At 40.9% G+C, this 27,369-nt stretch overlaps 1 protein-coding gene across 6 annotated transcripts in view; it reads left to right on the forward strand.

The window, feature by feature from the left end:
• LOC124050385 (kelch-like protein 29) overlaps window positions 1-27,369 on the forward strand; it is a 191,324-nt gene that overhangs the window by 11,269 nt on the left and 152,686 nt on the right. For 2 of the 6 annotated variants that reach the window (XM_046372860.1, XM_046372858.1), the window contains exons 2-3: window positions 540-608; window positions 22,781-22,858. The gene's annotated coding sequence lies outside the window, so the exon portion shown is untranslated. Of the gene's footprint in view, window positions 1-539; window positions 614-22,780; window positions 22,859-27,369 lie in introns of all 6 variants that reach the window. The other 4 variants (XM_046372859.1, XM_046372857.1, XM_046372856.1 and 1 more) reach the window with 2 other exon arrangements.

Raw genomic sequence — 27,369 nt, forward strand, 5'->3', positions numbered from 1 at the left:
AGTCAGATGAGGGCTGTTTTTATGAACACCAGCGCTGTTGTTACGTTCGACAATGATGGCCTTTGAAGTGTCATCTCCCATGCAAGCCCTCTCTTGTGTCGTCATCTTAAAAAGAGCAGAACTCTCAGTTTTGCATGTAATTGTAGTAATTTTTTATTTTCACTCAGACACTCATTTGCTCCCGATCCCTGAGAGCTTTTCCAACTGCAGCCATATGCCTTCAGTCTGACCTTTTTCCACTGCCAAATTATCTGGCATTGACCTCTAATGGTCTCTTAGGACAGTTGGAGAGTAACATGCCGTATGTCTTGAGGGAGTCATTTATCTCTTCTATAGACCAAAGATTACACTAATAAATCTCTTGATGCAGATTGTTCCACACTTGAATGTTTTTTTTCATGCTTGCGAGTGAAGGGATGGTGCTTTTTTTGTCATTAAAAGACAGCAAACATGAGAATATCAGGGCCAGATTTATGGACATTTTAATTTTCAGTTTTTTAAAGCCTCACCATATTCACCAACTGTTATTGTTTCTGCAGGTGTAGACGGCAATACTCAAAAGATCTAATTTGCCTGTGATGAGCATCCCCATCCACCAGAGACCAAAGGTACGGTAAGATATGAAAAGCTCATTATCTTGTGTCCCAATAAACATTTTATTATGGCACAGACAAGCCACACAGCGTGATATGAAACACAATAAATTATCTCTCACCGTTATCAGTTATATTCTGCCTCATCATTTTATTGTACACTTCTGTTTTCCCAAAGATACTATTTTGGGCATTTGTCATTTTAGTAATTGTACCACCATCAATATACTTAAAAATAATTAGTTTATCAAAAGAATGATGAATTGTAATCTAGTACCCGCTGACAAATTCCACTTTTTCGGTCTTAATGTGCAGTACCTGAACCTTTGATAGTGCTTACTGTGATATGCGTAAATGTTCTGTGGCGTTGGCCCGGTTTAGCGGGGGGTTGATCATCTGGAATTATTTGATATATTGCGTCATTAATTCTGCTTGACTTCCCCGCCGTGTCCAGAAAATGAGCTTTGTCTGTCTTTGTTTCTCCCCCGACAAAGATCATGCAATTCTCTCAACAAGCAAGACCAAGTCAGTCTCCAAGCAATTACGGCATTTGAGACTGATCTCGGTTCATTGAGAAATAGCATTACTCCTGGACTGCAGGACCCCAGGAATGTACAGACCCCTCTGGTGGTCTGCTCACTGCTGATGAAACAGAATTGAATTAATGGGGTTGCCCACTGCGAGGACTGATTAGAACGACATACTGCCTTTGATCCCTGAGCGAGGTGACCAGGCGTGGGTGCCACAGGCACATGGGGGGGGGTATGGGCTTTGTGTCTGTATATTAGTATGTCTATCTGTGTGTGTGTGTGTGCACAGTCCTGGGTCAGTGCATCACTGATGAACAGGACTCATTATGTGTGCTCCTTGATGGGGTTCAACCCTCACTGGGGGGCTTCAGGTGTAAAACCATTTGGTGGTGTTTAGTTTGTATGCTGTGCAGGGCTGCTAATACCTTGGCCTATGTGGTCCAAAACTGTGGTGGTCCATGCTGTGTTCAACTTTCACAGTTCAGCAAGTGAAATAACACAACTCATAAAAACCAAATTGTTTGTTTATCACTATTTGCCACTTCTTTACCACTAGTATTTAACACTTTGTTGGTTCAAGTGCAACTTCTTGTGGCAAATTTGAATGTTCCCAAAGTACACAACTTGATGAGAAGCACTTGAGCTTAGCATTATGCCTTTGTGCACCAGGGTTTCTCTACCTCAGCCATTAAGGCGCCAGCATACTTAACATAAGTGCTTCTCAGACTGCCGATCATCCTTCTGATGTCGGCATTAAGGAGGCTGCCTCCTTAATGTAACTTTAACTTTCCAAAACCAACAATCCAACATTCACACCACCTTCATGAAACATTTGGCCAGGTGTGTGTGTGGAGTAGCAAGGTGTGAATTTCACTTTCAACCTCCCTTTATTTCATTTTTTACACAACTGTTTCTGCCACTTTTTATTAGTGGTACTGAGTGCAATACTATGAATGCTTTTCATGGCAGACTCTGATAGTCACTTTTCCCATATTTAAGTGATTATTATGTGTTTTTTAATTTCAATTACAGCAAGCTTTTCAACTTAATGAATATCACCTCAACAGCATCACAACAGTTATTCCCCACACCTTGTACCTCAAATGTATTAGGGTATAAAATTATAGGTTTTCAACATTATCTTTAACCCTAATGCTATTATTTTGGCCTTGAAATGGTGCACTCTATCATAATAATAAATAAATAAGTCATAATAAATCCATTACGGTAGTTCCAGCTAATTATAACAAACAGCCTGCAATGTCTCACATTTGGTATTTCTTTACACTCTCAGCAAATATCACAAAAAAGGTGTTTAAACTTTTAAGGTCCATTATTTGATACCCTGCATGCAACACATCTACTTGCTAATCTAAAATGTCTGTGGGAATATTTTATGGCCAGTGGCTCCCCGCCGGCTGTGAGGTGTCACCATCCGTCTCCGTGTACCCATAAAACTTGGAGTGGTTTGGGGTTTTTCCATTAGTTGGTATGACTTTTCTTACTCCAAACAAAGTGCACCGCATTTAGCTTGGAATAGAACACAGTCTTGCATTTTCAGAAAGCCGTGGTGTGGTTATTTGTTACAGAGCCAGTTTTGAATGCCGTTGTTCTCATTTGAACTAAAAAGAATGAAGGATCCGGGGTGTGTTTAAACCACTGCAGACATTCTTGGTTTACATATGCCCTAAATCATCACAACAGAGTGTGAGAACAAAGAAATCATTCTTTTTAGTGTAGAAAAATGACAAGATCCGAATGATCAAACATGCCCTGCTGCCTGCCAAGCCTGCCTCCTTAAGTTAAGCTGAAACACAACACAATACATTTTCTTTTTTTACCACATACCTTGGGAAGTAATGGTCATCATCACCCTTGTTTGCCCGGCAGTGAGCTGTTTACGTTGAGGCCCCCAGACGGTAAGCTGGAACTGTCTGCCCGAATCATTCTCAAGGCCACTTCGAATAATGATAGATGACAAGCTTCCGCGAGGAAGAAAACACGTCTCCTGGTAGCACGCAGAGACTCTCAGACAAAGGTACCATCAGCTGGCAGCCTACCTGCTTCACTAGCTGTGGAGGAAAGTGTGTGTGTGTGTGTGTGTGTGGGTGGGTGGAGGTGAATAAAAGCCTCGAGGGGACTCTTCGTACAGCACCTAATGAGAAAGAAAGCTGCGTCTTGGCTGTTAAAGAGTGCAGTAAGTTGTAGTGAGACCTGTGCACTGACTCCTTCTCGTCAGTGAATGCTAATAGACCCAAGTGGTCACCTTTTTGTAGCAGAACAAGAAGTTTCAGTTTTGTGTTAGTCTGCAGGACTAACTTTGACTTTGGGCTCAACATTCAATATTTATTGTTTTATAAATTTTACATGTATTATGCTGATCTCTTTATTTCTATCTCTTGTCATTATGTCAAGCACTAGTTTGAAAGCTCCTTCTGGAACGGTGTGGGCGGGTCTGGCATGCCCTTCACCAGCCAAGGCAAAATGGAAATATTCCCCCTTACATTTTGATAACTAAAACTGGGGAATTTTGGAAACCATAAAAATCCAGAGTAAATTTGGTGCAAAGCTGACCGTTAATTTGGTGACTGTGTTTGCTCATGACCATAAAATGCTTTGTAAAAAGCTCATAAGTGAACTTTGAATGAGATTTCTGCATCAAAATACAAGGTCAGCAATTCATTGTTATTCTCAAACCTGGCCATTAATTTTCAAGGCACTCTACCAGATGAATCTGCTCTTTTTCCTAAATATTTTCTAATATTTTCTATTTTCATTATTTTATTCGTTATTTTAAATAAGTGAAAATATCAGAAAATACTGAGAAAGAGTATGAGTATCATCAAATGTTGTTTTGTCCAACAAACAGTCCAGAAGATCATACTAAACAAAGAAAAAACGGAATATTTTTTGCGATTAATTCAATGACTGAATGAATGATGAATGAATTGATCTTCACTGCTGCTCTGCACTACACCATGAACCAAAGCTGTACAAAATTTCACTGCAATCTGTAATAGTTTATGAGATGTGTTTTTATGGACCACTTGTTTCATGGACTGACCTTCTGCCTCAGGCTTTGCTGCCAGTGAAGGAAACATTCTTCATTAAAATATTTTAAACATGCATTTATATCACGCGTTCTCTTACCATACCACCAGGTCAGTTCAGCGTTTTGCATATATACTGCGCTATATATCAATTACAATTCATTAACCACAATGCCTGGAGCCATAATTTCAGTTTGTTTCTAACATTAATATGTGATAGCATGGAATTAATATATTTGTTTTGCGTTTTAAGAATGCATTATCCTTGTTGAACAAAAGATGGTGATACGTAATTACGAGTTGTGGTTATGCACACATGTGGCTTTACCTAATGGACGGTCCTGCTGTGAAGAGATAAAGACTTTAAAGTGCTCTCTCCTGTTCATTAGCCCTGTCTCACAGCCTGCCATGTGTCATCTCTCACTACCACAGTTTCTTTTTCAACATAGTTACATATAGCAGAAAGAGCCTTATGTAATGTTAAACGCTCTTTATAAAAGCCCTGCCTCTGTTTACTACCATTATTAAGAAAAAAGTCTTCACCTGCTGACAAAGGAGGGAAAAGCTTTGCTAAGGCATTTATCTGGACTCAGTGCTGTGTGTATATATATGGAAAATGATGGGGGTAGTTCTGCGTAAAGGTATGTTCTAAGCAGAAAAGTGATGTCCCTAATGATGTGACCTCTGACTTGGCCACCATGAGGTGCGTGTCTGATATTGTATTTGCTGCAGAGAGCAATCAGGTGTGTAGGAAGGAGGGAGAGGAGAATGCGGAGAGCAAGGTCATGGTTTGCACAAGCCTCCCCCGCTGCCATTCAGGAGACAACCTGTGGCCCTTGCAACGCGCAACCACTGCCTTAATGATAAAAATGGCTTCCTCCCTTTTTTTTTTTTTTGTGCATCCCCTTCAAATGCCGTTACCAGACCATAACAGAGGCGGAACATAAACACACAAGCATAAACACAGACCGCAGCTCGTGCTGTCACACGTACCCGGTTTTATTCTTGTCACATAAACAGCGAGGTATTGTCTCCTGCGTGCCCCTGGAGTGATTAAGACATAGGGCACTGCAGGAGGTCGGCCCATGGTTAAAGGGGCATAGAATCCTAAGAGGCTGACACACACAAGCACACACACATACTCGCAGCAGGGGTTTTAACATGGCATCTTATCCAGGCCATTGAGGCTAATGTCTGTGAATGGAGCTTGCTGGCACTTTTAGAAGTGCTATCAGTGTTGTCTTTTTTTCCTTAAAATGCCCTCAGGGACTGCACAGTGTAAACGCTTCATAAGGGAGAGAAAAAGTATGCAACTACTTTATGTTGAGTATCTCTTTCCACTAAGGAGTAGAGAAGTGGAATAAGGACAGTAATGCTACATTTGCAGTCATTAAAGTTGAGCTGTCAGATCATGTTTTATTCAGAAGATAAAATTTCTGTACCCAAAAAGGTATGACGCTACCTGCTGTGGCACCATGATGTCACCATCCTGTGCTCATAGTGATGTTTAAATAACCAGTTTTATACGCTCTTTTGTGCAGTATTTCAAACAGCAAATTGTAGATTGAGTAGGCTACAAAAGGCCAATTTTATTCATTACAGCTTCATTATAATCTACAATCTATAATTTACTACATGGGGGAAAAAAGTACAGTTTTTAAATAGTTTGAAAATGTGCCCTGATCTTTCATTGCAGAGTACTCAGTGTTTCAAACCTTTTTATTTTGTTTTACCAGAAACCAAAATTAAAAATCTCTCTCTCAGCAGTGTCAGTCCAGGATGGGCAGCAGTGACGCTGAGATAAAGATGAACAGCATATGACAAATCCCCACAAAGTAGAGAACATCAGGCATCTCAGATTTTTTTTTTAATACTGACTGCTGCAATTTATTGATAGAACCATAAGCTGAAGAAATACTGGGCTTTACAAAAGCACACCTGCAATGAAAAATCATTAACCTCGACAGTCAGACAATGACAAACAAGCTTTACCCTGATGTATTTGTCCATTGAAAGGCCCTTTTAAATGTCTCCTTTTATTCCTCTTTTAAATGGGCAATTCAGCAGAGGAATGTAAGTCAAACACAGTGACATAACACAAAAAGAAAGCTGAAAAGTGTTTAGCATCACCAGCTGTCCATCCATCCATCTATTCATTCATGAAATCCTGTCAGCCATGGTTTGCCTGAGCCCGTTGTTGCCAAACCTTCATTTTCTCTTTGGTGAAGATGTCCTGCAGCCTGACGATATCAAGCAGCAGGCTTTGCCTTTCCAGGGCATACAGTGTGTCTGTCATGTCAGCTGTCTTATTTAAGAATATCTACACCTGAATGTCCCCTTGTGCTCGGCCTCCATGTAAGCGATGCCATATTGATTTTTATACTGGGTATCTATGCTCTGGCTGCGGGGAGGCGTGATGGCATGACCCATATATCAAAGCTTAGTGTGTGTCATTAGTTGTCATCCTACTGTAAGATAGTTATCACAGCGGGTAAGGTATATAGTTTCACTTAATGTCTGGAGCAGCACTCAGTTTGAGCTTGGGTATAAAACAGTGTGTGCTTCAGGAGCAGAAGTTAAAGGTAATTTCATCTTTGCAGAGCATTTTATTGTATCATATTACTTTTGCTCTTTCCTCTTCACATTTTACAGGAGCTGCTGTAAAAAAAGATTTTGTTTTTTGGTCTTACATCCTGACAATAATGTTATTTTATCTTGCTGCAACCTCCACAATGATGCTGACAGCGATGCACACATAAAACAGAGCCCACACACTGTATTATGCAGTATATGCGATTCAGAGAAAAACCATAACTTATTACTGTTTCGTCCTCTTTGTTGCACACTGAACTTGACAGACCATTTTAGACTTTTCAGCTCACTCGAGATGTTTGAGTCAAAATATGATTTCCTCTCCTTTTGCCATCTGGGTTGAGCTGTTGCATAGCATGGCGGCTTTTTGTCCAGCAGCAGTTTTAAGAGCACGCTGACATTGTGACTAGCCATGGTCCACCCGCTCTAGCCCCTGTCAGATTTACAAAGATACATTTGAAAGGAAGCAATTTCCATGCCTAGTATGAAAACTCCTTTTTAACCTTAATTACATCGCCGCTCTGTAAGGACCAAATGTTCTCCGCTGAAATTAATTTCCCAACAGGGTCTCTTATCAAAGAATTCAGATGTACCTTCTTATCATCCGTGGTCAATGGGTCTGCGTGAAAATTTACTCTGAATTAATTGCGAGTATCATCTGCCAAATTTTTATTTGGATATCTCCCTAATGTTGACACAAGCCTTAATGGCCATCTGCCGAGTGCAGCTCATTATGGCACATATCTCTGTCCCTACATATGTGCGGGACGTCTCCCATGTTTTATGACATTTTCCACTGCTGTTCACAAGTGTGACTGAGGTGCCAAGGTTAGCGTGCACGCTTGTTCTGCTCGAGGCGGAGATTAAATAAATCTACATTTTCCACCTGAACTGGAATTTGATCAGACTCTATTTTAATCTATTGTATTGTGCTTTGATCTGCTAGGATTTCAGTTTTAGCCTTTGTCTTCAGCCTTTCTTGACCTCATTTGTTCTCAGTTCAATGGATTTTTATTTCTGACCTTCAGCCCAGCTCTGGTCATTTCAGTCACTGTGTGTACTGACATCCAAATATTCACTTTTTCTGTAAGCTGCCAATTTGTTTTATTTTGCTCTGCTCTGTCATTCCCATCCATTAATTTTATTTTTTTGTATTATAATAAGGGAGAAAAAATAAAATAAAATACAGAAAACAACAGTGCCTTGGGAGGCTGCTGTCACTTATCTGAATGGTTATTGTTCAGTAGAGCTGAGAGAGCAAATACAGATGTTATGTGGTTGAGCAATCACTGGCATGCTTCAGGTCATTTGTAGTTCACATTATGCCTGACTCTTGAAAGTAAAGATGCGATCTTCAGCTTCTGTTTGGTCTTGATATATTCAGTTAGTCTGTGTCAATAGTCTCACCTCTGGATTCACAAGTTGTGCGTTTGATGCATATGTGAAAACTGTGTGCAGTTTTATGGGTTAGACACATGTGTAGTGCACATGTCAAAGCAATTCTATAGGGGCTCAGCAGAGGTTACCCCATACTTGTAAATGTGCATTCCTGCACCATATGGGTTTTTCCACAATTCTGCCCCCGAAGCTTCTTCCAAACTCCTCAACATATCTTGTGTGCAACACAAATTGACTTTCAGTTTTAACTCCAGCTGCTTACTAAAATAATCAAAATTCACATCAGCCGAGGCGCTCACACAACTCAGCATTCTTTCCCTCCAAGTTGTAAACTGAAAAATGAAAGTGGTTCTTGTAAAATTGATTTTGATATTGGAGAGAAATTCATGTTGATAAAAGCAAAAAGAGAAGAAAGAGATATAGCATATAGCTTAGAGAATCTGAGCAGAAAAACAGCGCACAGTGAGTGCCAGTTGTCTCGAGTGTACTTCAGGTGTCAGATCAGCAGGTGTTCCTGACTCTTCCATACATACTGACCCACTGTGGCATCTAGAAATGATGAAAGAAAAACAAATATGTCAGTGAACAGTGTATCAAAACACTGCCCCTCTCTGGGTGGTTGTCACACAGGTGTCACTTCAGAGATGCCACCTACGGATATTGCTCAGCGTATTGATTTGAGACTGTTGACAACACACTATGGTATTTAAGAGCATCCAGTATGCATTCACTTGAGCTTTTCCCATTTTATCTCATCATCACTCATGTTCCAACCAGCTGTTTCTGTGTAGAGACTGGTCTTCTGTATGTTTACTTCTTCTGCTGTTTTTTTTTTTTTTTTTTTGTCAAACTTACAAGCACCCACTGAGATCAGATTAAAGCAGACATGTCAAACACAACACCACCGAGTCGCATGCCTGAAGCAAAGCATGCTGGGATGGAGCGACACATACAGCATGCTGCTCTGTGATAGCTGAATGGGCCTGTGATGTAAGTGGCATTGTCTCCTGTAATTGCTGTAAATCTGATTTGGATGAATGGTTCGTGGGGCGATTTAACACAGTCATACTGTAATATGTTTTTTATGAGATTTCCCATAATGTTGTTTTACATAGGATTCATGCTGCATATTGTCTATTTCCTGTCCATGTGCTGTGCGTCTACAAAGTCCCTCACACATGAGCTGAAAGCATTTTTTTTTTCTTACACATTTAACTTTAAAAAATACTGTCCACTGTGTCCCTCTGTTAACACCAGCTCTCTTCACTGGTGTAAACTGACATTACTCACAGTTTGTGGCATTTTAAAATGCTAACAAGTGTCTGAAATGTCTTCAGGGGAAAACTATTGTGGAAAACAAAAATTACTCAACATCCACCTGTGATGTCTGCAAAGGCACCTGTCCTCACAGCAGTAGTAGCCTAAGAGCCGAGTTTCTTGAAAATAACACAACTTTGGGGCAGTGTTTGTAAATTTGTTTTACTGTGTTTTAACAAGAAAACAATTGGAGCCATTCCAAGAAACGAAAATACTGGCTACATTTCTTCAAGCTAAATTATTTAATTATGAGGCGTTATCAAGCATAGAAACTACTTGAAATGTGTACTGTGTAGCAAGATTATGTGCAGAAATATCTGATTGGGATATAAACAAAGAGGGGAAGTGAGCCAACAAATTGAAATTTCTGGCACTTAGCCGACTCCTTAACCTCTTAATTTACTCTGAATTTTTCAAGAGTTAATTAAGTTAGAGTCACAGCCTCCATTTTTTGTCACACCATAACGAAAAAGTTTGGGCTCTCTCACTTTACCCCATATATTATCATTTTTTCATCCCCATGGCAAGAACATGGAAGAACTTTTTGAGGCAGAAGTTACTCTTCTCTATCATCTCTGGGGAATGAAGTTTTTTGACATGCCTGGAGTGATTTCAGCACATCCAAGCAAAGAGCTGACAGGGTCACCAACCTGTGAGCCTCAGCCCCTTCCTCTTACACTGCCCTCATGCCATCCACACTTTCTTTTCTTTTCTCCCCACTCTTTTAAAACTTGATTTCTCTCTCTCTCTTGCTGTCTTTTCTCTCTCTCTCTCTCTCTCCCTCCTTCTCTCTTTACCAGTTCAGCCACTTCTGGGCTGAGAGTGCATCTTGTTTTGGTTGTGAAAAATCAATAGCCATTACAAGAGAGAGACACAAGACAGAGACAGAGAGACAGAGACAGAGAGAAAGAGAGAGAGAGAGAGAGAGAGAGAGAGAGAGAGAGAGAGAGAGAGACAGGCTCCTATCCCTGTCAGTCTGACCCTGCCTGACGGCTGTCATCTCCCTTAATTGCTTTGCTAATATCATCCCCACTCAGCCTGGATCTAGGTCAGCAAGGCCCCTCTGCTGGAGCTGACTGGAGGCTGTCCTTCTCCATGATCTCTCCCTCCCTCTGCCTTTTTTCATCTTTCCCCTTTAGGTCCATCTCAATTGGAATGAAAACATACAGTAGGAATATGAGAAAGATACATTGTTTCTTGTTCTGAGATGACCTGGCTTTGGATTAATCCAATCAGATACATTTTTTTTCCACAGCAGTAGATAATCATTTATGCACCCTGCGCTATTCTGGGAGTGGAAATAGGCTTGCCAGAATTAACCTTTATATTTCCCTCAGGTGATGCACGATCTGCTTTTTCTTTGTCTACCATCTTCTGCTGTTTGCACCTCTAGGTCCGACCACAAAGCTTCTTAGTAACTGAGAGGCTTAACATTAATAACTTCAGCAAATAACGTGTTTGCTGTTTGTTTTGCATGTTAGTTTCGATAATTAAAACAGTAGAATAATTCATTTCTGTTGGATACTGCTCAATGGTTTCATCAAAACAAGGCTTAGCATGCCAGGACTGACTATAGATTCAATGCAGTTGACACTGCAAGAATTAACTATTACTGCTGTTTATTTAGCAGGGTGAGATTGTGTTTGGAAAATTTAAAGCTGCTGTCGGTAACTCGTATGCTGAACCAGTTATTTAGAAGTAATAAAAATAAATTGCTTTTTTTGGTGGTCACAGATGGGCAGGAAGATATGTTTCGAAGCAGCTGTGTTAAGTTGCTGTTCCTTTTTCAAAATGATGTATGATTATTATAGATGTATGGAAACCATTTGAACAATGGTTTACCCTTGTGTCAGTCAGCGGTGGAGATGGGGTCGTTTGTCTTCATTTTGTTAAGGTCTAAATTAAAAAAATAAATTTAGATATAAATAAATAAAATGATAAATAAAATCTCTTTCTCCTCAACTCATATAAAACAGGTTAATGAAGTCTGGAAAGCCAACACCCTATTTATTGTTCCAGACACATCATGCTATGGTCTCAAATCAGTCAGTACAATTTTTTTTTTTTTTTAAACCATCAAGTAGGTTTGCAGAACATTTTCTAAGATGAAACTTAATTTTGCCTTGCAGCTTTACTTGGCAAAATGTCTGCTGGCTAAAGAAAGTAGGCACAGTGAAGTCGGTGTTTCTGGGTGGAGAGGCTGAATATTATGTGAGTGTTGGGGATGAAGCACAGACCAGCTGTTTTCTGCCTCAGGGAAAATAGCAATATTCTCACTGTGATTTAGTGAGCCTGCTCTGGTTCAGGGTTTTTTTCCCCTCCCTTTGTCCAGGTTAGTTTTCATTTCTGCATACTTGTCTCACCTTGACACATAGTTTAATTAGCACTAAACCTAAATTAGGTATGATTTTGTTAATATTACATTAGGACAGTTGTATCGGGATCTTGAGTAGATGGGACCAGTTCCAAGAAATTTCCCAGCATCTTTAAATCCAACTGCAAACTGTCACACATGAACACAACAAACAAATTAATAATGGAAAGATCTGTAGGAGAAAGCAACAGATCTTATCATCAGGGTGCTTGAAAGCTTATTCCTCTGGCTGCAGCTTCTTTGTTGTTTACATCCACACCGTGGCTACAGGCAGCCATTTTAAACAAGGTAGCAAAGCACGGATGAGAGACAAGGGGCTAGTAATTGTGTGAGCTGCAGGGCTCTGAGCCAGGAACTGTCAAGACCTCATACTTTCCCCTGCTCCTGGTTTAATGGAGCATGCGAGGGCCAAGGTGTGCTGCCCTGGCCCCAGCCTAGGCTCTGCTCAAGTGGCCTCCCATCCTTCTCTGATAGGCACAGTGGAACAATAACCCTAAGGTGGAGCAGCTGGAGAAAGTATTAATGTAAGACCCTTCCTGCAGGTTGCTGTTTCAGCCTCACTACCCTCAGTTTCCTTTCACAATTAGATGCCTCTTTTCATCTCCTTAAAGGCAGTAAACCTGTGTTGTGCCTCAAGCTGTATTGTTGATATTCAGTATAAATGTACATAGGTGTAGCTCATCGCTCCCTATGCAAAGGTTTTTTTTGTGGTTTTTTTTTTTTTTTTTTTTTTTTTGAACAACATCTCCATCCCCTAGTGGGCTGTAATCTTGTGTCTATTGGCTCAGTCGTAGATTCCAAACACAGTCGAAGTGAAGCCTCTCTTCATGGTAGTGATGGTAAAGTGAAAGTCCAGCTGTTGCCCAAACTGTTTGCTCTGGAAGATATTGGGAGATGAATAGAAGCAAGCCCTCTGGTTAGCACAAGGCCTGTTGTTTTGGAACTGCTATTGGGAATAAAGCCTAGATTTCACATATCTGAGTATCACTGTACAGACCACATCCAGACTTGGTACTAATTAGCTTTTGACTCACAAAGACACATTTCTGATTCACAGTTTCTCTGCTTGCTCTACGCCTGCATTTTCTCCTAACCAGCTTTCTGTCACTGAATTTCATTATTGTTCACTGCACACCCCACTGCCCTCATGATAAAAGAATTTTGACTTCATTACAAATACCAAGTTTGTTATCTATTTTAATATGCTGAACTGTGATACCACTTCAAGCAAGTCAAAGTATAAAGCATTTGAAGAGCTTTGTAGCTATGTTGATTCTGTGGTCTGATTACAAAGACTTTGGTGATCCCCCTGACTTTTCTTGTAGCATGTGTCACCACATTTATGGTTTTGAGGGAAACAACATTATTGTATGCATTGCCAAAAAATGTGACACAGACATTCATGGCCCCCTTAGCACGAATTATATTAACTTTTGGGACTTTTCAGATTTTATTTAAATGGTGCAATACTTTGGTTTATGGCCAAATACCTGCACTGCCAATGACATTCCCATCAGCTTCAGGTGTGCTAATTAGCATACTAACATGCTAAACTAACCAGGGTAACATCAACTTGATAGCATTGTAAATGTGACCTTATTAGCATGCAATGGAAAGCATCACTGTATAGAGTCTAGCAATTAAAATGTTAAACTGTGCAGCTATGCATGTAGAATGATATGTTTTTTAAGTTAATTTTGGACTTAAAAAAGATCAATTAAGTAAAGTCAGAGCAGTCTCAAGTCCTATTTTTTGTAAACCGTCAACAACTCTGAAACTGAGCAAAATAATCTTTTGCAGGAGAAATGAAACCGTAATGAAACTTGTCTGACAGAGGCAGTCTTGTACCCAGAAGACTGCAGAAAGCTGAAGTCCAGGAAATTGTGCAGGTGCTTCCAACACATTGTTTTATCACTGTCTACTCTGTGCCCAGGCAGCACACAGGCTCGGCTCGGCTCGGCTGCGGTCTCATGTTCATTACCCAAAGAGTGTCTGGTGGCAGTGCTTTCGCCACTTACTTCCTCACTGGAGCACCATCTGCAGCTTACTGCCTCAGTGTTTGCCTCACACTCCCAATCCTATTCAGATGTGAATGCCAAAACAATCAGATAGGAAGACGTTGACATGAACACTCTGAGGTTGAATTTGTGAGTCAAATTTCCCTCTTTGCTACCCTGCATTCTGGTAAACAGATTTTGAAGATGAGCTTGTTGAGTGGTGTCTTCTTCGCTATGCAAGGCCACAGCCTCACAGGGGAAAATAAACAGCAGTATCTGGGAGTGAAGATGATGACAAGACTATATTAGGATGATCTTTCCATTGCTTTTCAAATAGCTTCATTTATATCTATATGTATATGTATTTGTGTGTATGTGTATATATATATATATATATATATATATATATATATATATATACACACACAAGACTACACACACACACGCACAGTGTAGTCTTGTTTGGTCTGTGAACAGTATATAGGTATATATGTAGTATACCTGCAGCAAACTTCCAGTTTTCACATTTGACATCAGCAATTGACTCCCATCAAGCTGTAGATAGGAGTCACTTCACCATCAAAAGTGGGGGAATGAAAGAGGTGTATTTTATTACAAAAACCACAAACCCATCAACACCTTTTAAAGATTTTGTGCTTATTCAGGGAATTCTGTGTTTCTTGGCTCACGTCAAACTCAGGGTCGTGTTGCTTTTGTTGTGCTTGAAAATATTCAAAAACAGGGGAAGCAAAATGAAATAGCTTCAATCAGTCCTTGATCATTGTATATGGAGAGCTGCGGGGAAACTGTAGATAAAATGGAATAGTTGAAATCAGTTCTCACACACACAGTGACATCAGCATTACCCTTCATCATCTCCAGGCCTTTATATTAACAGGAGAATAAATTCAGAGTTAGTTTCACAGCTGGCAGGGTTGCCTGCGTGATGTGAACCCTCTTGAACTATTGTAATAATCCACAAAACATTGCACAGCTGGAGGTGAGATGCTATCTAGTGCATGCTGGATAATGGACACAAAAACAGTTTCATTCAAGACATCAAACTGTTCAGTCATTTTGAAGGATGGTGGCTGCTATGCAGGCCAGTGCTTGAAAAACATGGTTTAAAAAATGTTCAGTCTCTCTGTTTTGTGAATTAGGAATCACAATAAGCTTTGGTGGGTTTTTTTTTTTTTGGTGTGACATTGTTTTTGTTTCACTTAGGTGTAAAACCTTTAGGCCCCACAGACAGTTGGCTCAAGGAATGGCAGTGTCCAGTGTCAGTCCACCGCTTCATAAAGTCTGGAGTGAAATATCTCAAAAACGACTGAATAGTCCCCAGGCCATGAACATGACCTTTCATGTAGTTTGGCTTATAGTAAAATGTTTCAAGAAATACTGGATGGACAGACATGAACATTGGGACAAATATCCATATTTCTCAGATGATTTATCCCAGTGACAATATTCAGTGAAGTGCCTCTGCGCCTACAAGATGGATTGGCACAAATTTTGGTAGAGACGTTCAGGTTCCCCAGAGCATGGAGTCAAATAAGCGTATGGATCTCTTGATTTGTTTCCTACAGCTCCACCAGCAGATGAACATTTGTCTTTGTCCAATACTTGGGTTTATCACCAAAAGTGTAACCTGCAAAGATCCTGATCTTCCCCTCAGCCTCGTGTGTAATCAGTGCTATTTAGCAAATTTTAGCATGCTAACATGTTAAATTAAGTTGGTTAACATAGTAAACATACTACATAAAATAAAAATGCCAATAACTGACTGGTGTTTACACTCAGTACATCATTAATAGAAAATATCACACCACATGTATATCAGTGCTAACAATCTCTACATTATTATGTTTTACATATCAAAGATATGTTAAGTTGAATGAATAAACTAGTTTGAATCCTTTTAGTCTCACCTTGCATCCTTCAGATTCAATGTACGATGCCTACTACTACTATACTAACAAAAGTACATCTGTGCAATGACCCCTAATTTTTATATTTCAATGTCACTTGAGACCCAGACATAGAACTTGAGTGAATGTGATATTTAAGGAATTAGCAACAGGACAGTTCGTTCCCCAGAATCTTCAGGTCATGTTAGATAGATGTGTCTCAAATTATATTTTATGATTGGACTAATTGAAGTGGCCAGTCATTTATTATGTCTGTGGCAGGCGGCTTTACTACCTCCTTTGAGGCGAGCAGGCAAAGAGTCACATCGTGGACAAGGACGAGCAGCTTTCTTCATTACTCAAGTCCTCATCATAATCTCATTTTCTACCTGCGACCAGTCAGACAACCTTTAGATTCGGTTACGTTTCGGGTCTCAGTGGCAGTTTTCGGCAAGTTTGGGGCGGGGGATGAAGATATTACATTTCTGGGTCTGATTAACCTGAAGGTTGAATCACAAGCCGTGTCATGTACTGCTGTTTAAAGCCATAAAGGAATATGGCATTCTTACGTTCTGTACAGATTCAGGATAAATATAAGATGAAGAATACATAATGAAGAAAATAACAAGGCAGGAACTCTGACACTAATGGGTGAATCTACTAAAAAAAATTTATTACATAATTAATTACCATCATCACATTATAGCTTGTCTTGACAAGAATAGTCCTCAGACTTGTCCATTCTTGCTTTGAGCAGCTGTGTTGCTTTATTTTCCCCATGGTTGTGATTTGATATGAGATTCACTAGACAATTTCCAGTTTATTACTGCTGTGTCCAGGTAGTCCCTGATAAGATTAACCAATGTCCATGAATCATTGCTGGAGAGTATTTGAGGCACCGGTCAGCAGCAGAATGTGTATATGGAGGATTGTTCACCAGAGCAGTACAGTGCCCTTGTGATATGAGCAACACTTTAAAGAAACTGCCCCAGACCGCTGATCCAAGACTGCTGTGATGACGTTGTGTTTCTCTTCTGGTATTGGCTGAGGTTTGAATTGAGAGCATGGGTGTTATGATCCCTGAACTGTGGGGAAAACACTCTCCAGCCCTAAACCGAATTTCCACTGAAAGATTGAGGAGGCTAACATGCTCGGGGCAAGGCTCTGAACTCTCTTTCTTTTCTCGTCTTGTCTTTTAATCGCATCAGGCTTTTAATTATTTCATGAACTAGTCTTAGACCCTTTTTTAACCTTTCATGAAGAGCTGGGGAGATAAGAAAGCTGTGATTACTGCATTGGTTCCCCAGAATCTTGGCACGCTCAGTTTTAAAGGAGACTTTTGTTTTCCCATAACATTTCTGGTAATTGTACAAAGGAAGGTGTTGACTTTGACTGATGGTTTACCCTTCCAACACTCACACACACATACACATATGCATTCCCATGCACACAAAGAGTTGATGAATTATGTATTGTGCACTGGAAACAAACTAATCAATATAAAATGTCTAGCTTCAATATTGACCAGGAATGTGGTACACATTGTCAGCGAGGATGAATTCACATTGTACTGAGGTGTACGGTATGTGTTATTAATGGCTGAATGTGTTTCACACAAACGTCATTCTTCAGCAAACAGTAGAGCACAAGTGCAAACTTACAGAGAGTTTAGTATTTGTTTATCCCAAGTTATCTCACGCAGAAGCACTGGTGAGTTGCCTTAATCCACCTACATATAGGTGGATGGATACCAGATCTGTGTGTCTGTGTTTACATCGTGCTCGTCGTGCCTCTGTCAGGTCGGCTTTGCAGACCTAATCCTGACAGGTGAAAGTGTTGTTCATGCAGCCTGTGTGGGCTGTTGCCTGTGATACAGATAAACTGTCTGAAATCAATAAGCTTCTGCGCCACTCTGCCCGTTTGCACTTCCCCACCTTTTCCCTTCAAAAGGTCAGAGGCAGCCCAGTCTTTTAACTCTTCATTGTTTAGTGTGTGTCATGTCCAGCCCTAATGAATCTGCGTGTGGCTGGAAACAACCCACCCCCCCACCATCAGCCCTGCATCTTCTTTCTGATTTGTTCTGTGGTTTCTTGGAAGATGGATTGTCCTAGCGTCCTTGACTGGTTTGCAGTATGCTCTGCCATACCCTCCCTCTATCCTGCATTTTGAATCACCGTTCTCTGTTTGATGGTAGGCAATTACTGGAGATTGTTTTTCTTTTGTTGTACATGCTGGTCGGTACACTGCCCCTTTTCTTTTTGAAAAGTAGTGTCCTGTTTTTCCCACTTGACAGATGCACAAAGCTTGAAGATGACCGAGATTTGCTTTAGCGAGCACAAAGATTGATAGGTGGTTTATGGGTAAATACAGTCAAACGTGTTGAACAGTTGGATCAAATCAGTTGTCTTTGCTGTGTATAGTCCAGGCATTCTGAAAGTATAATTATTGTTTATATTGATGGTTTGTTGTGGAACACAAAGCATTGTTATGGCAAATACCTATTTTCAGAGCCTGGAAAAACAAAAATAATTTCAATAAACACTAGTTGTTGATTTTGGCTACTATGTGATTGTGGTTTATTTGCTGTGAGAAGGTATTAATGGTGCCATCTTAACACCTACCCACAATGCCTCAGCCAATTATGCAGGTTATTCAGATTTGATAAGAACCTTTAATTAAAAAGAACTTTGGTCTTCATGGAAAAAAATAATTATATCAGTCTCAAATCCAAACAAACAATGATGAGTTTAATCTGGTACTTGCTCTCTGTCAGGTTTAAGATATTTTTTCTAATTATAACCATATCAGTTTGCAATGAAATGAGGCTGCTCTTTTCCCCTGGTAGCTCTGGTTTTGTCTTATTAAATCAAGCGATATAAATAGTGGAGAATGTGAGAGAGATGATGTATAGCAGTAATGACTGATAGCAGAATTAGAGGTATGGATTGGTGGAGCACAACGACCTTGCCGTCAAACATTCATATCTGAAGATGTGGGAAATAATCAGTGTCGGCTCCCAGCGCGCAGCAGCAAGGGTGCCCCTGATGACTGCGCTGCAAATGATGAGCTTCAGTGACGCAGGGGAGTGTGTTAGAGAGATGTGCTTCAGTTTCTTTTTCTTTTTTTTGTTTTCCTGAGTACATTACAGAGCCTGTGACCCTTCACCAGCCAAAGGGGTCGCTCATTAAAAATGGCTGCCTCTCCACCATCAAATAACGACCCAGTCTAAAGCTGTTGCTGTAATGTTTGTTTACAACAATAAAGCATCAGATTCCTACACTAGTAATATTTGTGCACAGTATGGAAGGAAAAAATCAATATCAAAGCCTCTCATTCTGTTGAAAAAGTGAGGCATGTAGTTGAGCAGTGCAGCCCAAAAGTTCCAGCAGTAATCAGCAGGAAAACACCAACCAATCGCCTTCAGCCTTTCTGGCGTATTGATATTTACTTGGCTCAAAGCAAGTGCGATTTTGTTTGATATTTAAAACGCTGGGATACGGGATGTTAACAGCGGGGATGTAGACGTCATGGCACTCCACAGTGTTAGTAGTCACCCGAAAAGTCCTTGTGACATTCAGCAGTTGGAAATGGCATTTGTGACATTCACTGAATGAGAGTAATATATTCACCTCGGTTGGCTCTTCTAGCCCCTCACCAGAGCAGACAGCTGCTATAAAGGCTATGTGCAGTATGAAGTATTCTCACACTGTCAACAACTTGCTGAAACGGGCTGCATGATTTTATCACCCCAGAATGGAGTGAAAAGCCAGTGATACAGTGCTTATGCTTTATTTAGAACAGTTGCAATATGGGGTTTATCTTAGTATAATATACATAAAGTATTCTCACACTCACATTTGTGTGTTATTTTTCCTTCTTTATTATCGTACTGTACCACACCAGACCTGCTTTAACCCACACCGGAATGCGGCGAAGATGTGGCAACAGGCTATTACTTTCTGACATATTGCAATGCACATGTCATTTAACATTTCATTCAAGTGATGGACAGGGACGCGTTACCGCATTCAGCTTGTCAAAGAGATCATTTCATAATATCTTCTGTTCCTCACGCCATATTAGATGACAGAATGGCAACTGCTGCTGTTCTTCCAGTGCTGATGTGGAAGCCTGATACCAGAAGTTTTATTTACTGTTATCATGCAGTGTGTGTGTGTGTGTGTGTGTGTGTGTGTGTGTATGTGTGTGTGTTGAGGTTGGGGTGTGTGTGTGTGGGGGGAGGGGTGTTCCTGCTTTCCACACAATTCAGAAATGAAATTCTACCCGCCTGGCTTAAACTTTGCTTGAAATAAGTAATCCATCACTGTGAACAATTCGAGTTACAACCTCACTTGCTCTGCTCTATTCCTTCAGTTATTACTCCCTCTCAGCTATGCCTCAGGACACTTTCCCATTCATAGATTTTTCTGCTTCACTCTATTATTCTATCAGTCTGAAATCTGAGATCTTTAAGCTACCACTCCTCTCACTTGGAGTTGATTTCTTTATTAGTTATCTGCATGTTTAATGCACTGCTTCCAGGTGCAGGTACACTGATGCCAATATTCAACCTCCACCTTCTCTGCCAGCGACAGTATGGCAGCATTGTATATTGCTCAGACAGTGGCTGTTGATGGAATCTGTCTGATGTGTCATCTGTTCAACCTCAACCCTTTTAATTTATGCAGCGTGCTTGATAAATTTGTATCCTACGGCAAAGGGAGATGTTATATGTTATACGGCTCTTGTTCCATGTGCAGTTCAACTCTTTGCGTGATTATGCTGAAAGTGGTATCAGTTCGTTTCTGGTAACTGAAAATTGCCAGTCAGCATTGTTTGAGAAAATAGCATCAGCCTTTTCATCACTACCTTGGTCATGAGGGTTTATCACTCAAGAAGGTCTACAAAGACATGGTGGCAACAGTAGAGAGCTAAGTGGTCACTGTTTTGACTATGATTGAGGTCTGCAAAAAAGGGATCTGTATGCTTCACAACTGTTGGATTAAATGTATAAACGTATGATGGGACTATGTTGGAAAACTAAAGGTTATAGCTTCGGCCATTAACTTATCAGTTGCCCCTCACATGTCCAAATATCATCTATCACTCCATCACTTGTTTCTCCCCTGGGTTTGACTGTCGGCATAATATGAATGTTTTTGTAGCAGCCAAGTCTTACATGTAGATGTTGTGGGTCCTTGACCACAAACCAGTTGGGAGAGTTTTCAGAATTGTCCCTGCTCTCAACTGCATTATCACACAACAATGGCCTAGCTGTGGCGAAAAAACAAAAAGATATTTACTGTGATGGATGGCCCATCTCAAGGAAGGGTCAGGGCTCTGTGATTAGATTTTTGGAGTGAACTGAAGTAAATGTAAACCAATGGCTCCCTGGTTGATAGAAAATCAGTGTAATCTTATGACGTGCTTTGAAAAGTGCTTGGCAATAATGTTATTTGTAGTGGAGGGCTAAAACTTGCCTTATCACCAGTGTGATCCTTTAACTGGCAAATGTAAGATAAGAGTCGATACAAATGCTGTTGGATTTGAAAATAGCTGTTGTGTATTTCTAGCATAAACATCAACAGGTGAACTAACGCTTGAACCCCCATTCAAGCATTCAAGAAACAAAGAGAGGAAGGAAAATAGATGGGTCTTGCCGGTGATGTTGAGAGGTGGGCCAGCCCTTCAGGTCGTCTAATGAGAGATAATTCAGTGTTCTCCTCTCCACCGCCAACAACTGCTGCTGCTGCAGATCCCCTGCTGTGCCTGAAGGACGTTGGAGGGCCCTGCGATGTCCACCTTCTCTTTGCCTATTCTCCTGCCTGATCACCCTGTAATTAGCAAACCCTTGCATTTAATCAGCATAGTCATCATAGTCATAGTGCTGAAACCTAAAGGAATAACAACGACCCTGAGAGACGGTAAAGATGGGAATTTTCCTGTGGTCTCTGGCTCCATTGTGCCACTGTAGAGCTGTGATTGACTTGGCAAAGGCTAAATCAGGGCTTGCCAGGCTACTGCATTGGAGTAGATTGTCAGAGAGCAAGTATGAGTAGGGAAACGAGAAACCAATAGAGCTCGACTGCACCTCACAGCTGAAGAGAGAGCAGCCTATTGTATTTACAAGACAAGCGTGCATGCGAGCGCTCTTCTCCTCTCCATCCTGCTCGTCCGCTAGAGGATCGAGAAGGCGTGTAGCACAGAGTCCACAGAGGGTTCTCAACAACGCCGTGCATTTTACCGCTTGTAAAGCAATCATTTCCACCCCCACCCCTCCTAACCCCCAGCGTCTGGGACTGCTGAGTCAGCTCACCTTCATATGGAGAGTGGCTCTCTCAACCGAGACGTTATTGATTTGCCCCTGTTTGTAAGGGGGAAATGTTCCCAAACCACTCAGGCCATTTTTTGCAGCACAGCACAGCCAGGAACACTGCTGGGCATTGGATTGAGAGAAAAGGAAAAACATAAACATTAACACCGCCATCACATGCATTACCACACACACACACACACACACACTAGCACCCAATCAGTGACATGTGCATTTAGAAGCATCATTAAGCGTTTGATTGGATTTAAAAGGGAGGAAAACAGGAACACCAACATAATTACACACATGGATGCAGTGGTACATCATGACACAAATACAGAAATACATACATGTGATGCACATAAGCGGACATATGCGGACTACCTTACTACTACGAATGAAACTTAAATATTAAAGTTAAATATCTGATTATCACAATATATGAGCTTCATAGCATGGTTGCGGATTATCGTTCTCTCCCTTCCCGTTTGTTTTCTCCCTACCTTGCCACTACCACACTGGTGGGAGTTTGGCACTCACATATATCCTCACACACGCTCACTCTGACTCACTGAGAGCACATTTTACTAGAGCACACACTTTACTTCAAGGTGGGCCCGGGCCAGTGAGCTACATCATTGCTTCATTTGGATCAAACTCCAGAGCTCAGGAGTCATTTATCTACATAGTGTGTGTATCTAACCTTCAGGCATCCCACTCTTCGCCACTGGGAGAAATCAATGCCAGGGTGCAGAACAAAGAGAAAGCCCCCTCTGACTTCACCAAGGTAGAGATTTGAATAATTTATTTGTTATTCTTCTGCTGTAGACAATTCATCAATGTGCAGACATTATGGGGCTACATCATGCTTCTTCTTGGCTGTTTTTTTTGGGGTTTTTTTGCCTTGTCTTTTTTGTGTTTACTTGCTCTCATCCGCTAGATCTGTGATGAGTGTACTTTGGAAACCTCTGAGAATTGCTGAATATTGTGGAATACAAATCTATAGTTCCCTTATAAGAGCAGAGCATATTTTCTGTTTCTTAGAAAGAGATATGACCAGAATCATGAAAGCGGAGGCTGATTTCAAATCTTTTGTTAAATTTTGTTATTATGCTCTCGTCTTACCCTACCTGTGTATTCATTCATTTGTGAATAGTTTCCTGCGCTTCTATTGAAGCTGATCATTCACACCTTTTAACCAGCCTCTATTACCACCTATCTTGTTTTATAGTGCCCACATCACTATCTTCTTTATGTGTCTGAAAAGAAGGTGCTTGCCAAAAGCAGTACAGTTTGTGTTTTTATAAAATTGTCAAGGAGATTTAGACAGCTGCGAAATTCATGAGGTGGCAATTTGCAGACATGTCTGTGTTTGTCCAAGCCTGGAGTTTTCACTAAACCTGCCTCAGTATCAAGAATTTGTTTGTCATGTGTCCTCTGTATGTGTTGTGTCTCGAGAGTGACTGAAGATACCCCACAAAAACCTCAACTGTCGCATTTCCTGTCTGTTATTCTGTAATACACACACACACAAGTAGGTATAAGCACATACACACACACCCCTGGTGTCTCGCTATCCTGTTTTCCCATCTCCTGTGACTCTCTTTGGCTGGTACTGCTTGAGTGACAGCTCCTGGTTTGTCTGGGTATCCGTGGTTACAGCCCAGAGGCCTGAGCCAGGGGACCCAGACCTGTCAGCACTCTCTGAATCCTGGAACCAGAGATGGATGGCCAGGAGCCACCTCTGCCCTGAGCTCTGTGCTTTGCTCATCTCTCCTGCTCCTCTCCACTCTTTATCCCATGCCCTCCTCCTAAACAGACCTGTTGTTGGCAGGTTGGCACTGCGGAAAGTAGAGCTAAATATGTCTTGTTATCTGTTTCTCTTTTGGGTAGGGAAGGAAAGTGTGTCTCAATAAGACACTACCAGTTGCTGTTTATTCTTTCAGAACAAGACTTTGTAGGAGTTATTCAGTTGATCCAGCAGAAGTCAAGGATAGAGCAGAAGTCAGGTCGCAGCATTTTGTAAGGACAGCTGCTTTGGTTAATCTCGTGCTAACAACCAGGATCAGTCGCCCCAAAGGGGAGCACCAGTTACTACAGATCAGGTGTCTGTCCATCTCCAGTGCCTTGTTTCTTCGGCCGTGACAGAGACATGTATGACAGCTCAGAAGCCGATATTGCCTGTCGCTCCAGTGCCTGAAGCCCCACAGCTGATGGATCAAGACAGAAAAAGAGAAGGGTGATGAAGACAGGAGGAGAAGAAGACACAAGTGTGCTGAGGGTGGGGGTGGGGTTGTTTTGAACTGCCTCTCGTTCAGGCGGTTAAAGGTGCAGTAGCAGTGCTGCTGGAGTGCGTGTGATCTCTCAACCAGCTAATGAGAATATTTAACATTTGCTGAATCCACAGTGTGTTGTAAGTCATTCATCACTTCAGTTCTCACATGTTATATGTTGAGTGTGCAAGATGCCTGCCATGGGGCCCTGAGGGCAGTGCTAAAATGGCGCATTTAGTGCCAAGAAACACACTGGAATAAAGGAAGGATATTAATTGATCATCTTTGATCTGCAGGCTGTAGGAATTTAGAATGACATTTAAAGCCAAACATTATCTGGTTCCAGATCTTCAAATCTTCAAATTTGAGGATAATTATCCATCAAAATAATTATAATTCATCTTAAGGGGGACGTGGATGTCTGTAGCAAATTTCATTGCAATCCATCCAATACTTGATGTGATTTATCAGTCTGTACCAAGGTGACAGACTGACTAAAGTTGCCACAGAATTGCCTCAAAGCAATCAATAGAGTAATTGATAGTGAAAGTAATAATAATTAGTTGTAGTTTGATAAATCATGCAACTAACTAAGTAATTTATAATCTCCTCAAGGGCAGAAGTATCCATCACTGGATGTTCAGTATTCCACAAAGACACAATTTGGCTTCCTGGGCCTTTGCTATTTTGCTGTGACTGGAAGAGCTGAGCTATTTCCCCACAGTGGAGAGGAAAAAGGCATGTCGTCCAATAAAATGTGAGATTTCCATTGTAAACTCTGCAGGAAAAAAGCCCTTTGGGAGGAAACCAAACATCACGAACAGATCTCTTAAGCCATGCTGTTTCTCGGATATGTCTCATTGGCTTCCACAGTTGAGAAGCTCCAGGTCCTGCTCCATTATGACTGACCAAACACACACACACGGCACTCGCATCGCCCGATAAGAGCTCAAACGCTGCATCCTCTTTCATCCACTTTGCTTGGTGACCTTCACATAACCAGATTACATACACTCACTCAGACAGAAACATGTAAAGACATACCTTCTCAAAGAAAGACGAGACAGTCCGTCGCCCTCCCCCACCCAAAATAAAAAAATTGGAAGCGACCATCCATCTGTGACACGTCAAACCGCTCAGTGACCGTGACATGACCTTACTCCATGCAGACAAACCAACGGGGGTTAAAGGAAGGTGAATGTGCATGTGTGTTTGTGTCCATGTGAGTTTTCAGTGTTGTGTCGTCTGTAGTGACGGCAAACTGGTCCCGTAACTGAAGAGCAGCCTTGCACTCTAACTGACCCCTGCGGTGATGAGTATAACGTGAGCACTAAGGCTGAAGCAGCCCAGCACAGCTCAGCACAGGGACCCATGACTATTTAATGACCATTGCCAGGGCTGAGGCACGCCTCCACCTAGCTAGGCTGTGTTTTTTTCAGCCACAGAGAATGAACCTTTACCCCTGTGCATGAACATGGATGAATATTGACAGAGGCAACATGGGAAAGTCAGCACTTTACTGCTGGAGTATGATATGTGATTGTATTCTTCTTAACTGGGGAGAAATGGGAGGTCACAAAACATTCAGGCCTCTCCTATTGCTCAGTGTAAATTTAGCCTATTTTCATTTCACAGCTGATGGTGCTTTGAGACTCCAACTCCTGGTGACCCCCCCATCTTGTCCATTTTTAATGAGATGTAACAGCGAAAGATCCATTTTTAACGGGTCTTGTGCAGTGTGAGTGTTCACCAGGGCAGGTTGTTGAACAGGAAAGAGCACAGTTATCTCCATTAGCACAGTTAAACATGGGTTTTTCATTTTGTCATACCAGCAAATGTGATTATATGTTTGGACTTTTCAGTCTCACACTATGTCCAGTCTATATTTTTTGTACGGTGCCCAATTTTGAAACAGTCTCAGCTTACTGTCTTGTTTATTTATTATATTAATAATTGAATACATATATTGCATTAAAAATATTTCTGCACCATTTTGGAGGTTAAGGTTAAGAAAAGTAGCTTAGCATTTCAATCACTGATTGAAACGAATTTCTACATTTCTGCCTTTTTTTTTTTTTTTTTTTTAAATATTAACTCACGGGAAACCTGATAAACTCAACCAAGTCTAGTACTTTGGTAATCTACCTTGGCCTCAGTGTGGAGGCGTAATTTCCTGTTATCATTATGTTTTCTATTTTCAAAACACATTTTAGAAAAATCCCCATAGTCAGTGAAATCCACGAGCGGTATTGACAGTGCATTTGCAGAGAGTAAACAGCAATCATGTTTGACGCAGCTGTGGGACGAGTGTTTCATGCTTTAGGCTGACTGTACTGACTCTGTGACACTTAGCGTGCCATATTTTCATGTGGCCCCTTTGCTGCTCTGTCTTCGAGCTGTATTTTATGTGGGCAGCTACACACTTTGAATTACCTTCGCCTGCAGTAACATTTTTTAGGTGACTGAGAAGCCAGGGAGGAGAGTAAGGAAGAGAAAGTGCTGAGAGAGGGAATGAGTATGATGGGTGTAGTCATGGAATGGCATCACATCCAAATCAAAGTATAAGTGTAACAACAAAGGCATAGACTGATTACTTGTTTTACTTACATAGAAAGAGTATACTGCATATGACAAGAGTATACTACATATGACAGTAGCTCATTTTGCATTAGAAATGTTTTGTCAAAGATTTTCGCATTTGTTATTTTGTTTAAAGTTTGTTGTTAACTTGCGCTATGAATGCAGTTCCAGTGCTTAAATTGTAATCAGGACAACTCTCTACATGTCTGCACTACAAGGAGATGCAGGAATTAATATGTATAAGCCTTCAGGAGCCATCTGCCATCGTGCACAACCTCATAAAACCAACAGAAGAAAAGGAACTTTCATTCCTAGTTTCTGTAAAAAGCTCAAACCCAGTTAATTAAAATTTAGGATTGTCTTCCTCACTAGAAATGCATTTTAATGTTACATAGCACATGCTTTTCAAATGTTATTTTGAGATAAATGAAGAGCATCAGCACAC

The sequence above is a fragment of the Scatophagus argus genome, chromosome 19, assembly GCF_020382885.2.
Source record: "Scatophagus argus isolate fScaArg1 chromosome 19, fScaArg1.pri, whole genome shotgun sequence".
Classification (NCBI taxonomy): Eukaryota; Metazoa; Chordata; class Actinopteri; family Scatophagidae; genus Scatophagus; species Scatophagus argus.